Source organism: Pongo pygmaeus, chromosome 5, assembly GCF_028885625.2.
Source record: "Pongo pygmaeus isolate AG05252 chromosome 5, NHGRI_mPonPyg2-v2.0_pri, whole genome shotgun sequence".
Taxonomy (NCBI): Eukaryota; Metazoa; Chordata; class Mammalia; order Primates; family Hominidae; genus Pongo; species Pongo pygmaeus.
The window spans coordinates 47,753,591-47,775,250 of record NC_072378.2 but is presented as its reverse complement, the minus strand read 5'-3'; the positions used below and the strand labels follow the sequence as shown (position 1 = coordinate 47,775,250).

General features: G+C 39.1%; 1 long non-coding RNA gene across 2 annotated transcripts in view; it reads left to right on the top strand.

Moving 5' to 3' along the window:
- The window catches only part of LOC129038868 (uncharacterized), an 84,507-nt gene extending 73,659 nt beyond the window's left edge, over nt 1-10,848 (top strand). For both annotated transcript variants that reach the window (XR_008503246.2, XR_008503247.2), the window contains exon 4: nt 10,626-10,848. This is a non-coding gene — a long non-coding RNA (uncharacterized LOC129038868). The remainder of the gene's footprint in view (nt 1-10,625) is intronic.
- Nucleotides 10,849-21,660: the final 10,812 nt, after the last annotated feature.

Sequence of the window (21,660 nt, the reverse complement as noted above, 5' to 3'; positions counted from 1 at the left end):
AAATCATCTAAAGGTACGAAGCTCACTGGCAATAGTAAGTACACAGACAAATCCAGAATATGATAACACTGTAATTGTGGTTTGTAAATGACTCATATCTTGAGTAAGAAGACTAAAACATGAACCTATCAAAAAAAATAACTACAACAACTTTTCAAGACATAGCATAATAAGATATAAATGGAAACGAAGTTAAAAATGGAAGGATGTTGTTAAAATGTAGAGTTTTATTAGTTTTCTATTTGCTTGTTTGCTAGTTTGTTTGTTTATGCAATATGTTAAGCTGCCATCAATTTAAAATAACGGGGTATAAGATGTTATTTGCAAGCCTCATGGTAACCTCAAATTTAAAAATCTACAACAGATACACACACACAAAAAAGCAAGAAATTAAAACATACCACCAGAGAAAATCATCTTTGCAACAAGAAGGACAAGAATAAAGGAATGAAGGGAGAAAGGAGCAAAAAAACAACCATAAAGCAACAAAACGGCAGAAGTAAGTCCTTACTTATCAATAATAACATTGAATGTAAATGGACTAAACTCCGTAATCAAAAGACAGAGTAACTGAATAGATAAAAAAAGAGACCCAATTATTTTCTGCCTACAAAAAACACACTACACCTATAAAGACACAAATAAACCGAAAATAAAGGGATGGAAAAGGACATTCCATGCAAACAGAAATCAAAAAAGAGCAGGAGTAGCTATATTTATATCAGACAAAATAGATTTCCAGACAAAAATCATAAAAAGAGACAAAGAAGGTCATTATATAATGATAAAGGGGTCAATTCAACAAGAGGATATAACAAATACAAATATACATGCATCCAACACTGGAGCACCCAGATATATGAAGTGAATATTATTAGAGCTAAAGAGAGATAGACCCCAATACAATAATAGCTAGAGATTTCAGAATTTCACTTTCAGCATTGGACAAATGATCTGGACAGAAAATCAACAAACACCAGTCTTAAATTGCACTGTAGACCAAATGGGCCTAATAGATATTTACAGAACATTTCATCCGATGGCTGCAGAATATATAATCTTCTCCTCAGCACATAGGACATCATCAAAAATAGATCATATATTAGGCCACAAAATAAGTCTTTAAAAGTTCAAAAAATTGAAATTATATCGTTTCCTCTCTGACCATAATGGAGTAAAACTAGAAATCAATAATGAGAGGAACTTTAGAAACTATTCAAACACTTGAAAATTAAACAACATGCTCCTAAATGACTCACGGGTCAATAAAGAAATTAAGAAGGAAATTAAAAACTTTTTTGAAACAAATGAAAATGGAAACACAACATACCAAAACCTATGGGATGTAGTGAAAGCAGTACTAAGAGGAAAATTTATAACAATAAGTGCCTAAATAAAAACAAGGAGAAAAACTTCAAATAAGCAATCTAATGATGCATCTTAGTGAACTGGAAAAGCAAGAGCAAACAAATCCAAAATTAGCAGAAGAAAAGAAACAATAAAGATCAGAGGGCCAGGTGGAGTGGCTCATGCCTGTAATCCCAGTACTTTGGGAGGCTGAGGCAGGTGGATCATGAGGCCGGGAGTTCAAATGCAGCCTGGCCAACATAGTGAAAACTCATCTCTACTAAAAATACAAAAATTAGCTGGGCATGGTGGCAGGCACCTGTAATCCAAGCTACAGGGAGGGTGAGGCAGAAGAATCGCTTGAACCCGGGAGGTGGAGGTTGCAGTGAGCCGAGATCACACCACTGCACTCCAGCTTGGGGAACAGTGTGAGAATTCATCTCAAAAAAAAAAAAAAATCAGAGAAGAAATTAATGAAAGTGAAATGAAAAAACAATGCAAAATATCAAAGGAACAAAAGGTTTTTTTAAAAGATAAAATTGAGAAACTTTCAGACAGCCTAATTAAGAAAAAAAGACCCGAATAAACAAGGTCATTTATTAAAAAGGAAACATTATGCAGGACGCCGTGACTCATGCTCGTAATCCCAGCACTTTGGGAGGCCAAGGAAGGCAGATCACTTGAGCTCAGAAGTTCTGGACCAGCCCAGGCAACATGGTGAAACCTCGTCTCTACTAAAAATTCAAAAAATAGCTGGGTGCAGTGACGCATGCCTGTAGTCCCAGCTACTTGGGGGACTGAGGCAAGAGGATCACTTGAGCCAGGGAGGACAAGGGTGCAGTGAGCCGTGTTCATGCCACTAAACTCAACCTGGGCAACAAAGTGAGACCCTGCCTCAGGGGGAAAAAAACCAAAATGAAAAAGTAGACATTGTAAGTTATACCACAGAAATTCAAAGGATCACTAGAGACTACTATGAGTAACTATATGTCAATAAATTGGAAAACCTAGAAGAAATGGATAAATTCCTAGACACCCACAACCTACCAAGAGTGAATCATGAAGAAATTCAAAACCTGAACAGACCAATAATAAGTAACAAGATCAAGGCCATAATAAAAACTCACCTAGGTAAGAAAAGCCTGAAACCCCATGGCTTCACTGCTGAATTTTACCAAACATTTAAGGAAGAACTAATACCAATCCTACTAAAACTATTCTGAAAAATGAGGAGAGAATACTCTCATTGTATGAAGCCAGTATTACCCTGATACCAAAAGTAGAGACACATTAAGAAAAAAAAAATTACAGGCCAATATCTCTGACAAATATTGAGGCAAAAATCCTCAATTAAATTCTAGCAAACTGGTTTCAACAACACATTGAAAAGATTACTCATCATGAGCAAGTGGAAATTATCCCAGGCATGCAAGGATGGCTCAACATGCATAAATCAATCAATGTGATACATTATATCAACAGAATGAAGGACAAAACCATATGATCATTTCAATTGATGGTTGAAAAGCACTTGATAAAATTCCACATCTCTTCATGATGAAAACCTAAAAAAAACTAGGTATAGAAGGGACATACTTTAACACAATAAAAGCCATATACAATAGACCCACAACTAGTATCATATTAAAAGAGGGGAAACTGAAAGTCTTTCCTCTAAGATCTGAAACAGGAAAAGGATGCCCACTTTCACCATTGTTATTCAACATAGTACTAGAAGTTCTAGTTAGAGAAATCAGACAAGAGAAGGGGCATCCAAATTGTAAAGGAAGAAGTCAAATCATCCTTGTTTGCAGGTATATGGACTTACATTTGGAAAAACCTAAGACTCCACCAAAAAACTATTAGAACTGATAAACAAATTTAGTAAAATCACAGGATACAAAACTAACAGAAAAATCAGTAACATTTCTATATGTCAACAGCAAATAATCTGAAAAATAAATCAAGAAAGTAGTCCCATATACAGTAGCTGCAAATAAAATAAAATACCTAGAAATAAAGAAGTGAAAGCTGTCTATAATGTACAAGTGAATGATCTCTATAATGATATAAATCATTGGTGGAAGAAATTGAAGATGACACTAAAAATGGAAAGAAATTCCATGTTCATAGATTGGAAGAATCGATATTGTTAAAATGTCCATACTACCCAAAGCAATCTACAGAGTCAATGTAATACCTATCAAAATATCCGTGACATTCTTCACAGAAATTTTAAAAATCCCAAAATTTACATGGAACCACAAAAGGCCCAGAATAACCAAAGCCATCCTGAGCAAAAGGAAAATACTGAGAATCACATTACCTGACTTCAAATTATACTACAGAGCTGTAGTAACCAAAATGGCATGGTACTGGCATAAAAACAGACACACAGACCAATGGAACAGCATAGAGAACCCAGAAATAAATTTATATATTTACAGTAAATTCAGTTTCAACAAACTTTCCAAGGCCATACATTGTGTACAGTACAGTCTCTTCAATAAATGGTGCTGGGAAAACTGGCTATCCATATGCAGAAGAATGAAGCTAACTCCCATCTCTTGCCATATACAAAAATGAAATTAAAATGGACTAAGGACTTAAATCTAAGGCCTCAAACTATGAAACTACTAAAAGAAAACATTGGGGAAACTCCAGGACGTTGTTCTGGGCAAAGATTTCTTGAGTAATAACCCACAAGCACAAGCAATGAAAGCAAAAATGGACAAAATGGAATCACATCAAGTTAAAAAGCTACTTTACAGCAAAGGAAACAATCGACAAAGTGAAGAGATAACCCATTAAAATGGGGGAAAATATTTGCAAACTATTCACCTGATAAGAAGTAATAACCAGGATATATAAGGAACTCAAACAACTCAATAAGAAAAAAACTTAATAATCTGATTTTAAAATGGGCAAATCAGGCCGGGTGCAGTGGTCCATGTCTGTAATCCTAGCACTTGAGAGGCCAAGGCAGGAGGATCACTTGAGGTCAGGAGTTTGAGACCAGCCTGGCCAACATGGTGAAAACCTGTCTCTACCAAAAAACACAAAAGTTAGCTGGGCATTGTGGTGCACACCTGTAATCCCAGCTACTCAGGAGGCTGAGGCACAAGAATCGCTTGAACCCAGGAGACAGAGGTTTCAGTGAGCTGTGAACGTGCCACAGCACTGCAGCCTGGGTGACAGAGTGAGACCCTGCCTCAAAAAAAAAAAAAAAAAAAAGGCAAATCATCTGAATGAACTTTTCTCAAAAAGAGACATGCAAATGGCAAACAGGTATCTGAAAAGATGCTAAAAGTCATTAATCACCAGAGAAATGCAAATCAAAACTGTAATGAAGTATCATCTCACTCTAGTTAAAATGGCTTTTATCCAAAAGACAGGCAATAACAAATGGTGGTGAGGATGTGGAGAAAAGGGAACCCTTGTACACTGTAGCTGGAAACGTAAATTAGTACAACCACTATGGAGAACAGTTTTAGAGGTTCCTCAAAAAACTAAAAGTAGAACTATGGAACTACCATATGATCCAGCAATCCTGTTGCTAGTATATACCCCAAAGAAAGGAAATCTGTATATCAAAGCGATATCTTCACTACCATATTTTATTGTAGCACTATTCACAATAGCCAAAATTTGGAAACAACCCAAGGGCCCATTAACAGATGAATGGCTGCAGAAAATGTGGTACGTATACACAGTGGAGTACTATTCACCCATAAAAAAGAATGGAAGTACATCATTTGCAACAACATGGCTGGAACTGGACAACATTATGTTAAGTGAAATAAGTGAGTTACAGAAAGACAAACTTCACCTGTTCTCACTTATTTGTTGGAGTTAAAAATTAAAACAATTAAACTCATGGAAATAGTAGAATGATGGCTACCAGAGGCTGAGAAGAGTAGTACAGAGGAGGTGGAAATGAGGATGGTTAATAAGTATAAAAACATAGTTAGATAGAATAAGTAAGATCTAGTATTTGATAGCACAACAGGGTGACTACAGTCAATAATAATTTATTCTACATTTAAAAGTAAACAAAAGGCTATAATTGGAATTTTGTAACACAAAGAAAGGATAAATGCTTGAGGTGATGGATAGCCCATTTACTCTGAAGATTATTACACACTGCATGCCTGTATCAAAATGTCACATATATCCCATAAATATATATACCTACTATATACCCATAAAATTAAAAATTAAAAAATAAAAGGAGCAGAACACAAATCTATTTTACACTCTGTCTCAGTTTTGTTCATGTATATATGTCCAATAAAGAGTAAAATGAACAATAACAGTGATAAGAATGGTAACAGTTGTTCTTACTGTTTTTTTTTTCTTTTTCCATTACTGTGTTTTCTACATTTTCTTAGAAAATGGTTTTTATAATCAAGGGAAAAGCAAATAAATATCAAAATAAATAACGCTAAATAAGCAAGAAAGTCCTAGTTTTCATTAAAATGTCAAAACCCCAATACCCAAACCAGTAGCATCCTATGATTACCACCTCTATTGCTTATTTCTGGAAGAAAACATGTTCAAGAGATGAGTCAGGTGGATATATTCTATTACCAGTTTGCATTTCAGCCCCTAATTCTTCTCCTACTCCAGTCAGCCCAACTTTTAGTCAACTTTCAAGGTTAAGTATTAAGTCAGTTACCTACAAACCACTTTACCAGACTGGCACAGTGAGATGGAAGAGTGCAAATCTTACTAGCAAAAAATGGGAATTGTCCATCAATAGAGGACTGATTAAATAAATGATAGACTATTATTGACATAAAAAATAATATTGCATTCTCATATGTATTGATATAAAATGATCTGCAAGTCATAATTTCAAGAGAAAAACAAATCCATAAAACAGAATTTAAGCATATGAAACTTTATATGTAGCTTATCATCTCTCTATAAATATATATAATATACATATATGTGTGTTACAAAGCATACACATAAATGCATAGAACATTTTGAAAGGATATTTCTCAAATAGTTACTAGCTTCTGAGGATAGAAGCAAGATTTTGACGTACGTGTGTGTATTAAAAGAAGACTTGAACATATTACTATATTTCTGAATTTTAAAAATCATTTACAATGGAATTGTATTATGTTTCATTTGTGTAATTATACTTTTAAAAGCAAAAAGGAAATGCATTTGAAAAGTAGAAATACCTCACAAGTTCATAGAAAATTAGAAAACAAAAAGAGTAAAAAAGAAAAGGGATATGGAAATGAGAAGCCACGTACAAAAAGAGACAGTACTCATTCATTTAAAAAATTACTTGTTGGGGCCGGGAGTGGTGACTCACACCCGTAATCCCAGCCCTTTGGGAGGCTGAGGTGGGTGGATCATGAAGTCAGAAGTTCGAGACCAGCCTGACCAACTTGATGAAACCCCATCTCTACTAAAAACACAAAAGTTAGCCGAGTGTGATGGCACATGCTTGTAAGCCCAGCTACTCAGGAGGCTGAGGCAGGAGTATCGCTTGAACCCGGGAGGCAGAGGTTGCATTGAGCCGAGATCACACCACTGCACTCCAGCCTGGGTGACAGAGTCAGACTCTATCTCAAAAAAAAAAAAAAAAAAAAATTACTTACTGAGTGCCTTTATTAATTAAGGCAGTTGAAATATGCTAAGATGAATCAACCCACCTTGTCTTTCTAACCTGAATGACTTCTTTCTTTCAGATTAAATAATTTGCTTATCTACCTCTTTGGAGTCTTACGTTGTCCTTTGACCCATACCTTTTTCCTTTTAATGGTCCTGTTTTGCTGTCAGAAATTTTCAATATTATTTGCAGCTAAACCTAAATCTCTCCATCTGGACTAGGCAAAATTAAAACTTACAGTCTATTAACTGTACTCAGTCCTAGACTATGGCTACTGCAGAGATTTGTGAATTGCTAATACGTTAGATGTTTCTGCGTTTTCCCTTTGGTCTGCCAAATGCAGGAGACAGCCACCTATCTGGGAAAGGGTGTCATTTATGTGCTTTTCCCTGCATCTCTTTTCATTACTCTGAACTCTAAGCTTGTCCCTGGGCACATAGCAAATTTCTTCCAGTGGAGGGAGTTGTAAAAGTTCCTGAATCTTTTTCTTTGTCTTCTTTCTTTTTTTTTTTTCTGTTTGAGCTTGAGTCTTGCCCTGTTGTCCAGACTGGAGTGCAGCGGTGTGATCCTAGCTCACTGCAGCCTTGAACTCCTGGGCTCAAGTGATCCTTCCCCTTCAGCCTCCTTAGTAGCCGGAACTACAGGCATGTGCCACCATACCTAGGGGTCCCTGGGTCTTTTGGGCTGGAAAAGAGTGGTTTCCAGGTTGAGTCCAGCCTCTGTGGATTATTTGTTTCCCACTCTTAAATCCTCACCCAAGCTTTGGCTGCTCACGATGTTACCAGCTAATAATTCCTTGACCTCTTCTGCATGGGCAACACAAAAATAGCCAATCAACTCTTCAAATTTTCTGCCATTGTCACACATCTGGCCAAGGAGAGTTGTGGCATCTACAGAATTTTTGGCATATGCCTCGTCCTCATCACCCTCTTTTAGCATACTCTTCTTAGCTCTCAGGCAGCCTGTGGTCTTTCAGTAGGTTGGCAATAGCTATCGCTTGTTTGGTTTGCCTATCATACTTTCTCATCCTTCTTCTTCAGGTAATATCACTCGTGATTTCTGTGTAATTGTTCCCTTTTTCTTGGTATTCCGGTGGGACTTCCCTCTCTTCATATGCAGCAATGGTGATATGACATAAGCAGGGCAATCAGTCTTATTTGAAATTTGTGTATGGCCATATGTAAAAGAAGTCCTCTTTGTGTATGGGCTCACAGCTAGGACACCCCTAAGCCATGTTCTCCACCATGTGAAACAGCCCACGTGTGGAATGAAACCAAGAAGAAACAAACAGAAATGGGTGATGGAGGGAGACAGAACAAATCCTAATGTCAAGAAGTCCCTCTCTATAGGCCCTGAGGCGTGGTTCCTGCAGCTTACCTTTCAGTCCCATGAGTTTCCACAATATCCTTCCCAGATAACAGAGCCAATACATTTCCTTTCCACCCTTAAACTGGTTTGGATTAGGTGCCTGTCTCTTGTGACCTAACAGCCCTGGTTAATATAGCCATCTCCTACTGAGCTGCCCCATCATTGCCTGTCCTCTCTGCAGAGTCCCATTTTCAGATGATTCTATATCACTCTCTTCCAGCCCTTCCATGGTTGGCCCTATCTCTTCTGCTGCCCTTTCTCAGGCTCTACTCCCCTCTTTTCAAAGTTGGTGGTCGGTTGATGGGGGGCTAAGATAATGGCAGCTGGTACAAGTTTCCTTCTAGGGAGGAACATGTAATTGTTGAGAAGATGGGCTTTCAGGATCTGGATAAAGGAGTACAGGCAGATAACAGGGAGAAAGTATGTCTATTGCTCTCAGGCAGAAAAGGTAGGGAGAATGGTTGGTGGGGGTGTTAAGGAATGTCCTATGAAATAATAGAAAATTGTTCAGTTCATGATGGGGCCTCTGCTGCAGTTATTGGACTCACGAAATTCTTGCGTATGAATGACATTTGTGTGGAAACTGCTAAAAGGGCTAGACATTCTGTAATCTGGAAGCACATGTGGGTGGATGGCAGTAGAGAGAATGAACTCAGGGAATCTGCAGAAGTATTGGGTAATGCTTGTGTATGTATGCAGATTTAAGATTCAAAACAAGTATTACCTAATATTTCTGCAGATTGCCTGAGTTCATTCTCTCTACTGCCAGCAAAGTGTGAGAAACCCCTGACAGCTTACTTAAAAAAAAATACCTTGTTAAATTTTACTTCAACAATCTTGTAAAAGGCTGTGTCTTGGTGTTAGTTTGAATTTGTTCCTGGGGCAAGTTCTCTAAAACAGTAACTATTTCTGTTGATATGTGAAAGCAGGCTGTTAGGACTAATCTCATCAGCAAAGAAAACCATAGTATTTATATGATGAATAAACTCTTAATGGCATCTGGAAACCTAAGGCAAGAGAAGCCATTTGATTCTCTCCAAAGTGGCACACTGCCGGGAAATTCACTAAGAGGAAAGATAAGCTCATATGTTTCAGGCTGCTGGATTGGTGGGCACTGGGTGTCTGCTGGCTCCTAAACTACTGTCATGTGAAGGAAAAACAAGAAAGGGCTAAGGTAGAGGCTCATGAAAAGGGGCACTTTATTTCAGTACAGCTACTGCTTACTAAGAGGGGAAAGACTGAGGTCCAGGTAATCTCCACTGCTCTATAAAATCTAGGTCTTTACTCTACAAAACAAATAAACAAACAAAAAATCCACAATGCTGAGTGATGAACAGACAAGACCCTAGGAATTGAGTCAAGTGAGTGAGAACAAAGGGTTAAATGCTTCTCTTTGGAATGTAAGGAGAAAAGAGAACGGGGGCAAAAAAAAATTGGGATCGTAAAAATTTAGTGAGAATGAACGAAGAAAAGGCCAAATTTTGGTTTCTATCCTTAAACCTTGGTTGAAAGATTTAGTACAGTTTAGTAATACTTGATAGCTATTTTCATATGCAGGTCTGTCTTTATTTTATTTACTCCAAAACTTCCAATTCAAGCAAACCACATCCATGGCAAAAGATTCCTGTTTCTCCAGGAGCTTAACCAAACCATGACTGTTTTCCTGGTGTCATGGGACCTTCAGTGTAAGCAACATAGCTTAAGAGGAAATAACCTTTCTGGCATTAAATTAGCAACCTAAAAATACGGCAATGATGGTATGCTATACTCCCACTCGCAGACATCTTTGGTCTTTTCTGGTTTTTCTAACAACTCTTTTTTTTTTTTTTTTTTTTTTAAAGGCAGGGTCTCACTGTCATACTGTTACCCAGGCTGGAGTACAGTGGTGTGATCATGGCTTACTGTAGAGGTGAATTCCTGGGCTTCAGCGACCCTCCTGCCTAAGCCTGCAGTGTAGCTGGGACTACAGGCTCATGCCATCATGCCCAGTTAATTAAAAAAAATTTTTTTTTGTAGAGATGGGGTCTCGCTTTATAGCCCTGGCTGGTCTTGAACTCTTAGCCTCAAGCAATCCTCCTGCTTCTACCTCCCAAAGTGATGGTGATACAGATAGGAGGTACAGAAATACTGGGTAGAAGAAGGTGGTTCCCTGGCAAAGGCCCCACCCTCAAGCTTGGATACCCATGGTTCTAAATGAGAACAGACATTTCTGTTTCGTGCCCAAAAAGTTGCCTTTTCACCCACCGTGACCCCTAACCTGCATCCATATATACCTCAGGCTCCAGAAACTGACAAGCAAGTCTGCAGACCAGCAGATGGATGGAGGAATGACGGGGCAGAAAGGGAGAAGAGGAGGAACATCTGAACGCCAAAAGGAATAAGGCTGGGGGCAGTCCGAAAGGATTCTGTTTGCTGGGCGGCCCGACCCCAGGGGAGGATCATTTTCCCGCTCCATCCCCTGCTTCTGACTCCCCATTTATGCTGCTGGAAGTCACCTCCACCTCCACTTCCACCACTCAATAAAACTTCGCATTCATACTTCGAGTTCGTGAGTGACCCGATTTTTCCGGGAGGCTGGACAAAAGCCCGGGATACAGAAAGCTGTCACGCTGGCCCTCTGCCCTTGCAAAAAGGCAGAGGGTCCATTGAGCTGATTAACACTAAAGCCATCTGTGGAGAGCAAAGCTAAAAGAGCTTTGTAACACTGGGGTTGCAGGAAACCACCTTTAGACTCTACTGCGGGGCTGGAGCCCAAAGCGCTCTTCTGGCCTGTATACCTGCTGATCTGCATGTTCCCCGTCTTGCAAGAGGTTTGAGCAGCAGGGCTACTGAACAGGCAAGCCACACTCCTGTTGCACATCCTGTGAGGGGAATTAGGGACCTGTCTGGTTTCAAAGGAATTATAGACATGAGCCACTGTGTCTGACCCATTTATCTTAAATTTAAGGGGATAACAATGCAGGAATCTGAAATCTAGAGGAACCACAGTAACTTCGATTTCTAGCCGTGAGGAAGAACATGCCTGCTTCCCAAGTGACCATCCTCCCAGCACCATGATATCTATGAGATCAAGGGCTCCAGAGATCACAGAGACAGCATTTGGTGAGTGTCAGTGTCCAGGTTGACAGCTGAACATTTCCTGCCAATGTGTTCTAGGGAGAACTAGCCTCTGCCATCCCCTGCATGGCCAACATAAATGAATAGGGTCTGCTCCAGCGATCAATTACTTCTCAATTTAGCAAAGGGAGGCAGGCAGGTTTACTGGTAAGTGAATGTGGGAGTTTTAGATAGTAAAATATCATAAATAAAGGCAACAGAGAGGAGCAGAAAGGGCATGGATGGGCTTTGGAATTAGATAGCCCTGAGCTTAAATCTTGCCTTCACCACTTACTAGCAGAGTTATATATAATTTGTTAAAAGGAGACACAAAATTCTCAGAATGAAAGTCCTAAAAATTCATTCTTCCGTTCATTTTTAGAATCTTGCAGCTCTTCCCCTGCACCCCTATTCATTGCAATCATTTCACTCTGTGAAGCATTTTTGCATTTACTGTCTACACAAACCATTTGGCTATCAGTAGATGCTGTTACATGATCTTGATATATTTATCATATTTAGTATTTTTTTCTTTTCCCATGATTAGAAAATAAGCTAAGTAAGAGCAGAAAGAGGAGACTATGTCTTACACCTCTTTGTATCCTCTTCAGTGAAGAAACGTCCTTCACTGTTGGGACTCTATTGGCCATTCCTGGATATTTACCATCTCTGGACCGCAACACTAAACACCAGTAATACCTGCCAGTCATGGTGACCAGTTCCACCCCTCAAATACCCTTACAAATTTCCAAAGGTCTTCATCAGGGTGGTACAACCTTTGGTTGAAAACCACTACAGTGTCCAATATATAGTAAATATATATTTGCTCAGCATACATGGTTGTTTTGTTAGTTGCAGTAGGAAAATTTCTGCCTGAAATTTATTACTTTTTTTTAAACAAAAATGTTTAAGAAATTGGTTCATTTGACACCCTTTCAATCCTATTTCACCCACCTATTAATTTTTGTGGGTGAAAAGGTCTTTATGTCTATGTTACAGGTTGCTTTCCCTAAGATCTGAGGAGGATATTAGTGTGCAGGAAGTTTATTAGGGAGTGCTTTTGGGGATCAACAATAGTGGAAGGAAAAAAAAAAGGAAGTAAGATTAAGCAGAAGAAGTTGGACTATAATGCAGTTTCAACAAAAGCCTGAACTAAGCCCAAAAATAGCTCTGAAACTGAGGTGGCCCTTCAGAGTTGTACCAAGCTGGAACAAGGGACCAGATGTTACTGTTCCCTGTCAATCAGTGATTGGGTGTAGACTATCTTAGAAATAGGGCATGAGCAGGCATGAGGCAACTCTCTTCAGCAGAAGGCAGGTATGTAAGAGAGCTGCAAGCTGAGGGCTCTCTGTGGGCCATGCTCTCAGCAGCTGGTGGAGTAAGTAAGTTCATCAGTCCTAAAGGGGTATGTTGGAGTGTGCATCATCACAGCATGCACTACAGTATGTATCAGTTTATCTGTACACAAATGAGACCTCAAATCGCTGTAATTTTAAAAAGTTAAAAACTAGTTACTCTTCTACATAAAATAAGTCAAAAGAGAGTTAGCTCCAAATAGTATGAGGGTTCTGTTACTAAAAAACAAACAAACAAACAAACAAAAATGCCAGGGGAATAGATGTTATGGTCTGAATGTTTGTTCTCGTCTATATTCATGTGTTGGAATTTTAACCCCCAAGTGGTGGTATAGGAGGTGGGGCATTTGGAAGGTGGTTAGGTCATAAGGATGGAGCACTCATGGAAGGGATTAGTGCCCTTATAAAAGAGACCCTGGAGAGCTAGCTACGTAATAGTTCCTTCTGCAGTGTGAGGTTTCGGTGAAATATTTCTGTCTATGAAGGAAGCAGGCCCTCACCAGAACCCACCTGTGCTGGCAAACTGATCTTGGACATTCTGGCCTGTTATAAAAATAGAGAGTAGAATGGTATTGTAAGAAATACATTTCTGTCTGGGTGAGGTGTCTCACGCCTGTAATCCCAGCACTTCGGGAGGCTGAGACAGGCGGATCACGAGGTCAGGAGATCAAGACCATCCTGGCTAACATGGTGAAACCCTGTCTCTACTAAAAATATAAAAAATTAGCCAGGCATGGTGGCAGGCACCTGTGGTCCCAGCTACTCGGGAGGCTGAGGCAGGAGAATGGTGTGAACCTGGGAGGCGAAGCGTGCAGTGAGCCGAGATCGCACCACTGCACTCCAGCCTGGGTGACAGCGAGACTCAGTCTTAAAAAAAAAAGAAGAGAAATAAATTTCTGTCGTTTATAAGTCACCCAGTCCATGATTATTTATAATAGCAGTTGAACAGAATGAGACAATGGGTATCAGACAATGGATATTAGAGGGTAGCAATGTCTATGAAGCTTTATGGTAACATATCAACCCTTTGTGTATATATTCATAATGTTCATGGAATGTTAGCTTTAAGGCCCTCTCTCAGAATTTCTCACACATGCAGAAAATCTCAGCAGTACAGGAACAGACTTAAAAAACTGCTGGTTTTTCCATCTCTGCTTATTTTTATTTCCCATTTTATTATTTGTATAAAAGTTGGTTGTAATTAATTCCTTAAAAAACTTTATTTAAATTGGCAAATTAAAATCATATGTATTAGTTATATACTTTTGAAAATATATGTGTGCATTGTGCAATGGCAAACTCAAGCTAATTTATGTACATATTACCTCACATATCTTGTCTTTGTGGTGAGAACACTTAAAATGTGCTCTCTTGGCAACAGTTGAGGATACAACAAATTGTTAGTAACTATAGTCACCACATTGTACAGTAGATCTCTTGAACTTACTCCTCTTGTGTAACTGAAATTTTGTACCCTCTGACCAACATCTCCCCAGCCATCACCATCCCCTGCCCCAACCCCTGTTAATCTCTATTCTACTCCCTATTTTTATGAGTTCAACTTTTTTAGATTCCGCATATAAGTGAGATTGTATAGTATTTCTGTTTCTGTGCCTGGCTTATTTCACTTAGCATAATGTCCTCCAGCATTCCTCTGTGTGTGTGTGTATTAATATATATGTATACCACATTTTCTTCATTCATTCATTGATGGCATTTAAATTTATTCCATATCTTGTCTTGGCTATTGAAAATACTGCTGCAATGAACTTGGAAATGCAGATATCTCCATGATATACTGATTTCATTTCCTGTTATATATACCCAGTAGTGGGATTGCTGGATCACATGGTAGTTCTATTTTTAATTTTTCGATGAACCTCTATACTGTTTTCCATAATGCCTATACCAATTTTCATTCCCACCAACAGTGTGCAAGGATTCTCTTTCCTCCATATCCTTGACAACATTTATTATCTTCTGTCTCTTTTTTAAAGACAGTGTCTTCCTCTGTTGCCCAGGCTGAAGTGTAGTGGCACGATCGTGGCTCGCTTTAGCCTTGACCTCCCTAGCTCAATCAATCCTCCCACATCAGCCTTCCAAGTAGCTGGGACTGCAGATGTGCACCACCATGCTTGGATAATTTTTTAATTTTTTGTACAGATGGGGTTTCACCATGTTACCTAGACTGGTCTTGAACTCCCAGGCTCAAGTAATCTGTCTACCTCTGCCTCCCAAAGTGCTATGATTACAGGCCTGAGCCACCATGCCCAGCTTCTTCTGCCTTTTTGATAATAGTCATTCTAACAGGTATGAAGTGATATCTCATTGTGGTTTTCATGTTCATTTCCCTAATGATTAGTAATTTTGAGCATGTTTTCCATATACCTGTTGGCCATCAGTATGTCTTATTTTTTACTTAATTTATAAAGAAAAGGGGTTTATTTGGTTTGTGGTTCTACAGGCTGTTGGTTCATGGCACCAGCAACTACTTGGCTTCTGGTGAGGCCCAGGAAGCTTTTACTCATGGCAGGAGATGAAGAGGGAGCAGGCGTGTCACATGGCAAGAGCAAGACCAAGACAGAGAAGAGGAGGTGCCAGCCTCCTTTAAATAACCAGATCTTGTGTGAACTCATTACTGCACTCACAGCACCAAGGCATTCAAGTGGGATCTGCTTCCGTGACCTAAACACCTCCCACTAGGCCCCATATCCAACACTGGAAATCACATTTCACATGAAACTTGGAGGGGACAAACATCCAAACTATACTATTTGCCCCTGCCCCCCCAAAATCTTATGTCCTTTTCATATTGCAAAACACAATTCTCCCTTCCCAATAGTCTCCGAAATTCTTAACTCATTCCAGCATCCAAAGTCCAAAGTCTAAAGTTTCATCTGAGACTCAAGGCAAGTTTCTTTGACCTATGAGCCTGTAAAATCAATATAAGTTATTTACATTCAAGATACAATGGTGGCACAGGCAATGGGTAAACATTCCCATTCCAAAAGGAAGAAATTGGCCAAAAGAAAGGGGCAACAGATCCCACACAAGTCTGAAACCCAGCAGAGCAGACATTAAATCTTAAAGCTCTAGAATAATCCTTGACTCCATATCCCACATGCTGGGCACACTGGTGCAAGCAGGGGGCTCTCAAGGCCTTGTGGCTTTGCAGGATGCAGCCCTCGTGACTGCTCTCGCTGTTGAAGTTCAATGCCTTCAGCTTATCCAGGCTCAGGGTGAATGCTGCCAGTGGCTCTACCATTTTGGGGTCTGGAGAGTTGTGGCCCTATTCCCACAACTCCACTAAGCAGCGCCCCAGTGGGCACTCTGTATGTGGGCTCCAACTCTACAGTTCCCTCCAGTACTGTCCTAGTAGAGTCTCTCTGTGGGGATTCTTCCCTGTGGTAGGATTCTCTGCCCACCACAGAGGGCACCCAGACTTTCCCATACATCATCTGAAATCTAGATAGAAGCTGTCATGCCTCCTTCACTCTTTTATTCTGTGTACCTGCAGGATTAATAGCACTTGGACCGCCAAGACTAACAGCTTGTGCCATTAGGATCCTAAGCAGCAGCCCATGATTTACCTTGGGCTCTTTGAGCTATTGTAGCTGGAACAGCGGGAATATAGGGAGCAATGTTCTGAGGCTGAGCAGGGCAGCAAGCCTGAGGCCTGGCCTCTGTAACCATTCTTTCCTCCTAGGCCTCTGGGCCTGTGATGGGAAGGGCTACCTTGAAGATTTCTAAAATGCCTTTTTCCCATTGTCTTGACTATTAGCCCTTGGCTCCCATTTAGTCATGCAAATCTCTCTAGTAAGTGGTTGCTGTACAGTGCTCTTGAATTCCTCTCCTGAAAATCTTTCCTTTTCTACCACATGGCCAAGTTGCAATTTTTCCAAACTTTTACACTAAGCTTCATTTTTGATAATAAGTTCCAACTTTAAGTCATTCTTTTACTCCCACATCTGCTCATAGATGCAGCCATGCCAACTCTTGAACACTTTGCTGTTTAGAAATTTCTTTCACCAGATACTTTAGGTCATCACTCTTAAGCTCAGCTTTCCACAGACCCCTAGGGATTTACAATGCAGCCAAATTATTTGCTAAGGCGTAACAAGGGTGACTTTTGCTTTAGTCTCCAATAAGTTCCTAATTTCCATCTGACATGTCCTCAGCCTGGGCTTCACTGTCCATATTTCTATCAGCATTTTGGTCACAACTATTTAACAAGTCTCTGAGAAGTTCCAAACTTCTCCTGTTTTCTTCTGAACCCTCCAAACTCTTTCAACCTATGCCCATTACCCAGTTCCAAAGCTGCTCCCACATTTTCAGATATTTTTATAGCAATACTCTACTGCTTAGTACCAATTTTATGTCTTGCTATAAAGAAAATACCTGAGGCTGGGTAATTTATAAAGAAAAGACGTTTATTTGGCTTATGGTTCCACAGGCTGTACAAGCATGGGACCAGCATCTGCTCAACTTTTGGTGAGACCCACACAGCTTTTACTCATGGCAGAAGGCCATGTAAAGGGGGAGTAGGCCCCATGTAAAGGGGGAAGAAGTCATGTAAAGGGGGATCAGAAGGTCATGTAAAGGGGGAGCAGGTGTGTCACATGGCAAGTGTGGGACCAAGATCCATTTGTATATCTTTTTTTAATCAGGTTATTTCTTTTCTTATTATTGATTTGTTTGAGTCATTATATATTTTGGATAGTAACCCTTTATCAGATCTAGGGTTGCAAATATTTCCTCTTATTCTGCAGGTTGTCTCTTCACTCTGTTGAATATTTCACTGGCTGTGCAAGAAAACAATTCTTGTTTTTAGTTAGATGTAATCTCATGCATCTATTTTTGCCTTGCAATTAATTTTTGAACTGTGTACTTTTTGCTTGATAGCTTACAATCTTAATAAATGCTGTAACCACATCTATTTTGCTCATGCCTGCACCTCCAGCATCTAGTTCAAGGCCTGGAATGTAGTAGGAATTCAGTTAATGTTATTGGAAATAATTAATACAAAGTAGCATATATCAGCATGAGTTATTAATAACACTAATAGGTAACATTTGTCAACTGTTAATATGGGTGTGGTATCACAACTATCATCTCTTAATCCTCACAACAATTTTATTAGGTAGGTACTGTTGTTATCCTATTTTATACTGAGGAAACTAAGGCTCAGAAAAATTAGTAACTTTTCCGTTATGATTCAACTCATAACTTTTATTGCCTTTTCTACCTCGATGACACTATCTAGAACTTTCAGTATAATGTTGAGTAAAGGTGGTGAAAGTGGACATCCTTACCTTATTCTTGATCTTTGGTGGGAAGCATTCAAACTTTTACCATTATGTAAAATATTGGTGGTAGGCTCTATTTCTAGTTTGCCAACAGTTTTTGTCATGGTGTTGAATTTATGAAATGTTTTTCTGCCTCTCTGGGTATGATTATGCAGTTTTTCTTTTTTAAGTAACACTAAAATTGGGAAATTAATTTTTAATACCACTTTTCGATGACACCAGAATCTATGAAATACTTATGAATGAATTTTGTTTAAATTTGTGTTGAAGAGGCCTATACTCTAAAAACTGCAGAACATTCCAGGGAGGAATTTAAGATCTAAATACACAGAGAGATATACCATGTTTATGGATTAGAAGTTTAAATATTAAGATTCTCAAATGGATTTATAGATTCAATGCAGTCCCAATAAAAATCCAAGCAGGCTTGATAAGTTGATTCTAAAATTTTGCCAATGGACAGGCAGTGGCTCACGCCTGTAATCCCAATACCTTGGGAGGCCAAGGTGGGTGGATTGCTTGCGCTTAGGAGTTCGAGACCAGTCTGGGCAACATGGCATAAGCTCATCTCTACAAAAACTTAAAAAAAAATAGCCAGGTGCAGTGGTGTGCACCTGTAGTGCCAGCTACTTAAGAGGCTGAGGTGGAAGGATGGCTTGATCCTGGAAAGTGGAGGTTGCAATGAGCTGAGATCATACCACTGCACTCTAGCCTGGGCAACAGAGCCAGATTCTATCTCAAATAAATCAAATAAAGATAAATAAAAACAGGAAAAAATAAAATAAAATTTTGCAGTAACTTAAAGGACCAGATCCAAAAAGCCCAGTTAAGACCCCAAGCTCTGTGCAATTGCTTCCTTTTTAGAATACTGAATTCCTCAGGGAGAAGGAGAATCATAGCTTCCAGTGACCACAAGGATAGTGGAACCTAACTTGACCCTCCATGTTTCAGTGGTAGTCCCAGATTTGTTCTCACTGGCATCATCAAAAATAGAGAGCTCCATGGTGCCTTCAAAGTCCTGTTGCAAAACAGACCTCAAACACTCATCCAATCACAGTTCAGCATTATGGACTGGGAGAATAATATACATGTGGAACTGTGGTCTGGGCATGGCCTACATGCCCATGGCCTCAGGCCACCCCACCTAGTTTTTCTTTATCAGTCTGTTAATGTGATAAATCACATTCATTGCTTTTCAATATTAAGCTAGCCTTACATTCTTGGAATAAATTCCATTTGGTGATATTATTATTCTTTTTTTGTATTGTTGGATTTGATATGGTAAAACTTGTTAAGGATTTTTGCAACTTGTTTATGGGAAATGTTGATCTGTAGTTTATATATATATATAACATATCTGTATTTTATATCTGTATGTATATATAAAATATCTGTATCTTATTTTGTTATCAGAAAATTGCTGGCCACATAGAATAAGTTGGGAAGTGTTTCCTGCCTTTTTTTTTTTTTTTTTTTTTTTGAGACGGGGTCTCGCACTCTCGCTCAGGCTGGAGTGCAGTGGCACCATCTTGGCTCACTGCAAGCTCCGCCTCCCAGGTTCACGCCATTCTCCTGCCTCAGCCTCCCGAGTAGCTGTGGCTACAGGTGCCTGCCACCATGCCCGACTAATTTTTTGTATTGTTGGTAGAGACGGGGTTTCATCGTGTTAGCCAGGGTGGTCTTGAACTCCTGACCTTGTGATCTGCCTGCCTTGGCCTCCCAAAGTGCTGGGATTACAGGCGTGAGCCACTGAGCCCGGCCATTTCCTGCCTTTTATTTATTGGAAGAGTTTGTGTAGAATTAGTATAATTTCTTCCTTAAATACTTGGTAGAGTTCACAAATAAAGCCATTTAAACCTGAAGATTTGTTTTAGAAAAGTCTTTAAGTGCAAATAGAATTTCTTTTTCTGTAAATTGACAAATTATAGTTGTATGTGTTTATGATGTACAAAGTGATGTTATGGTTTAATAATATAATGTGAAATAATTAAATCAAGCTATTAACATATTCATTACCTCAAATACTTATCATTGTTGTGGTTAAAACATTTATAGTTTCTTTAATAAAGAGCTATTTATGTTATCTGTTTCCTCTTGAGTGAGCTTTGGTAGTTTGTAACTTCCAAGGAATCTGCCCATTTAATCAAAGCTGTGAAATTCATTGCCATAAAAGTTGCATGTAAGATTCCCTTTGTTATCCTTTTAAAATCTGTAGGATCTATAGTTGTGTTCCCTCTCACTTTCTCTTTTTTTAAGATAGGGTCTCACTCAGTTGCCCAGGCTAGAGTGCTCACTGCAATCTTTGCCTCCCTGGCTCAAATGGTCTTCCCACCTCAGCCTCCTTAAGAGCTGGGACTACTGACACATGCCACCATGCCCTGGCTAATTTTTGTTGTTGTTGTTTTTTTTTCTTTTTTTTTTAGAGGTGCGGTTTCACCATGTTGCCCAGGCTGGTCTCAAACTCCTGAGCTCAAGCAACCTGCCTGTCTCGGCCTCCCAAATTGCTGGGATAACAGGCGTGAGCCACTGTGCCTGGCCCCCTCTCACTTTCTTAATATTAATAATTTATATCTTCTGTTTTATTCCTGATCACTCAAGCTTAAAATTTATCAATTTTATTAAAGTTCCCAAAGAGCTGTCTTTTTGTCTCATTGATTTTCTGTACTGTTCTGTTTGTTATTTCATTGATTTTTGTCTTATCTTCATTATTTTCTTTTTTTTGCTTTTTTGATGGGAGGTTATTTGCTCTTTTTTATCTTGTCTCTTAAGTGGAAGCTTGGATAATTAATTTGAGATCTTCTTTTCTAATATAGGCCTTTAACGCTAAATTTTTTTCTTTAAACATTAGTTTAGGTATATCTCACAATTGTTGATATGTTATGTTTTCTTTTAGATTCATTTAAAAATGTACGCTAATATCCACTGTGACTTATTCTTTGGTGCACTATTTGATTATTTAGAAGTGTGTTGTTTAATTTTGAAATATTTGAGAAATTTGAAGGTATTATTCTGTCATTAATTTCTAATTTAATTTTGTAATGGTTAAAGAATAATAATGTGGTTTGGATCAGTGTCCCCACCCAAATTTCATGTTGAATTGTAATCGCTAGTGTTGGAGGTGGGGCCTGGTGGGAGGTGGCTGAATCATGGGGGCAGTTTCTCATGGTTTCACATCATCCTCCTTGGTGTTGGCAAGAGTGAGTTATTATGAGATCTGGTTGTTTAAAAGTGTGTAGCATCTCCTCCCCGTGACCCTTTCTTCTGCTCCAGCTGTGTGAAGTACCGGCTTCCCCTTTGCCTTCCACTATGACTGACTGAAGCTGAGCAGATGCTGCCATACTTCCTGTACAGCCTGAGGAACAGCGAGCCAATTAAACCTCTTTTCTTTATAAATTACCCAGTCTCGGGCATTTCTTTACAGCAATGCAAGAATGGATGAATACAAACATACTTTGTATAATTTCAATCCTTTTAAATTTGTGGAGATTTATTTTATGACTCATATATAGTCTCTCTTGGTAAACATTCCATGTGTTTGTGAAAAGAATATGTATTC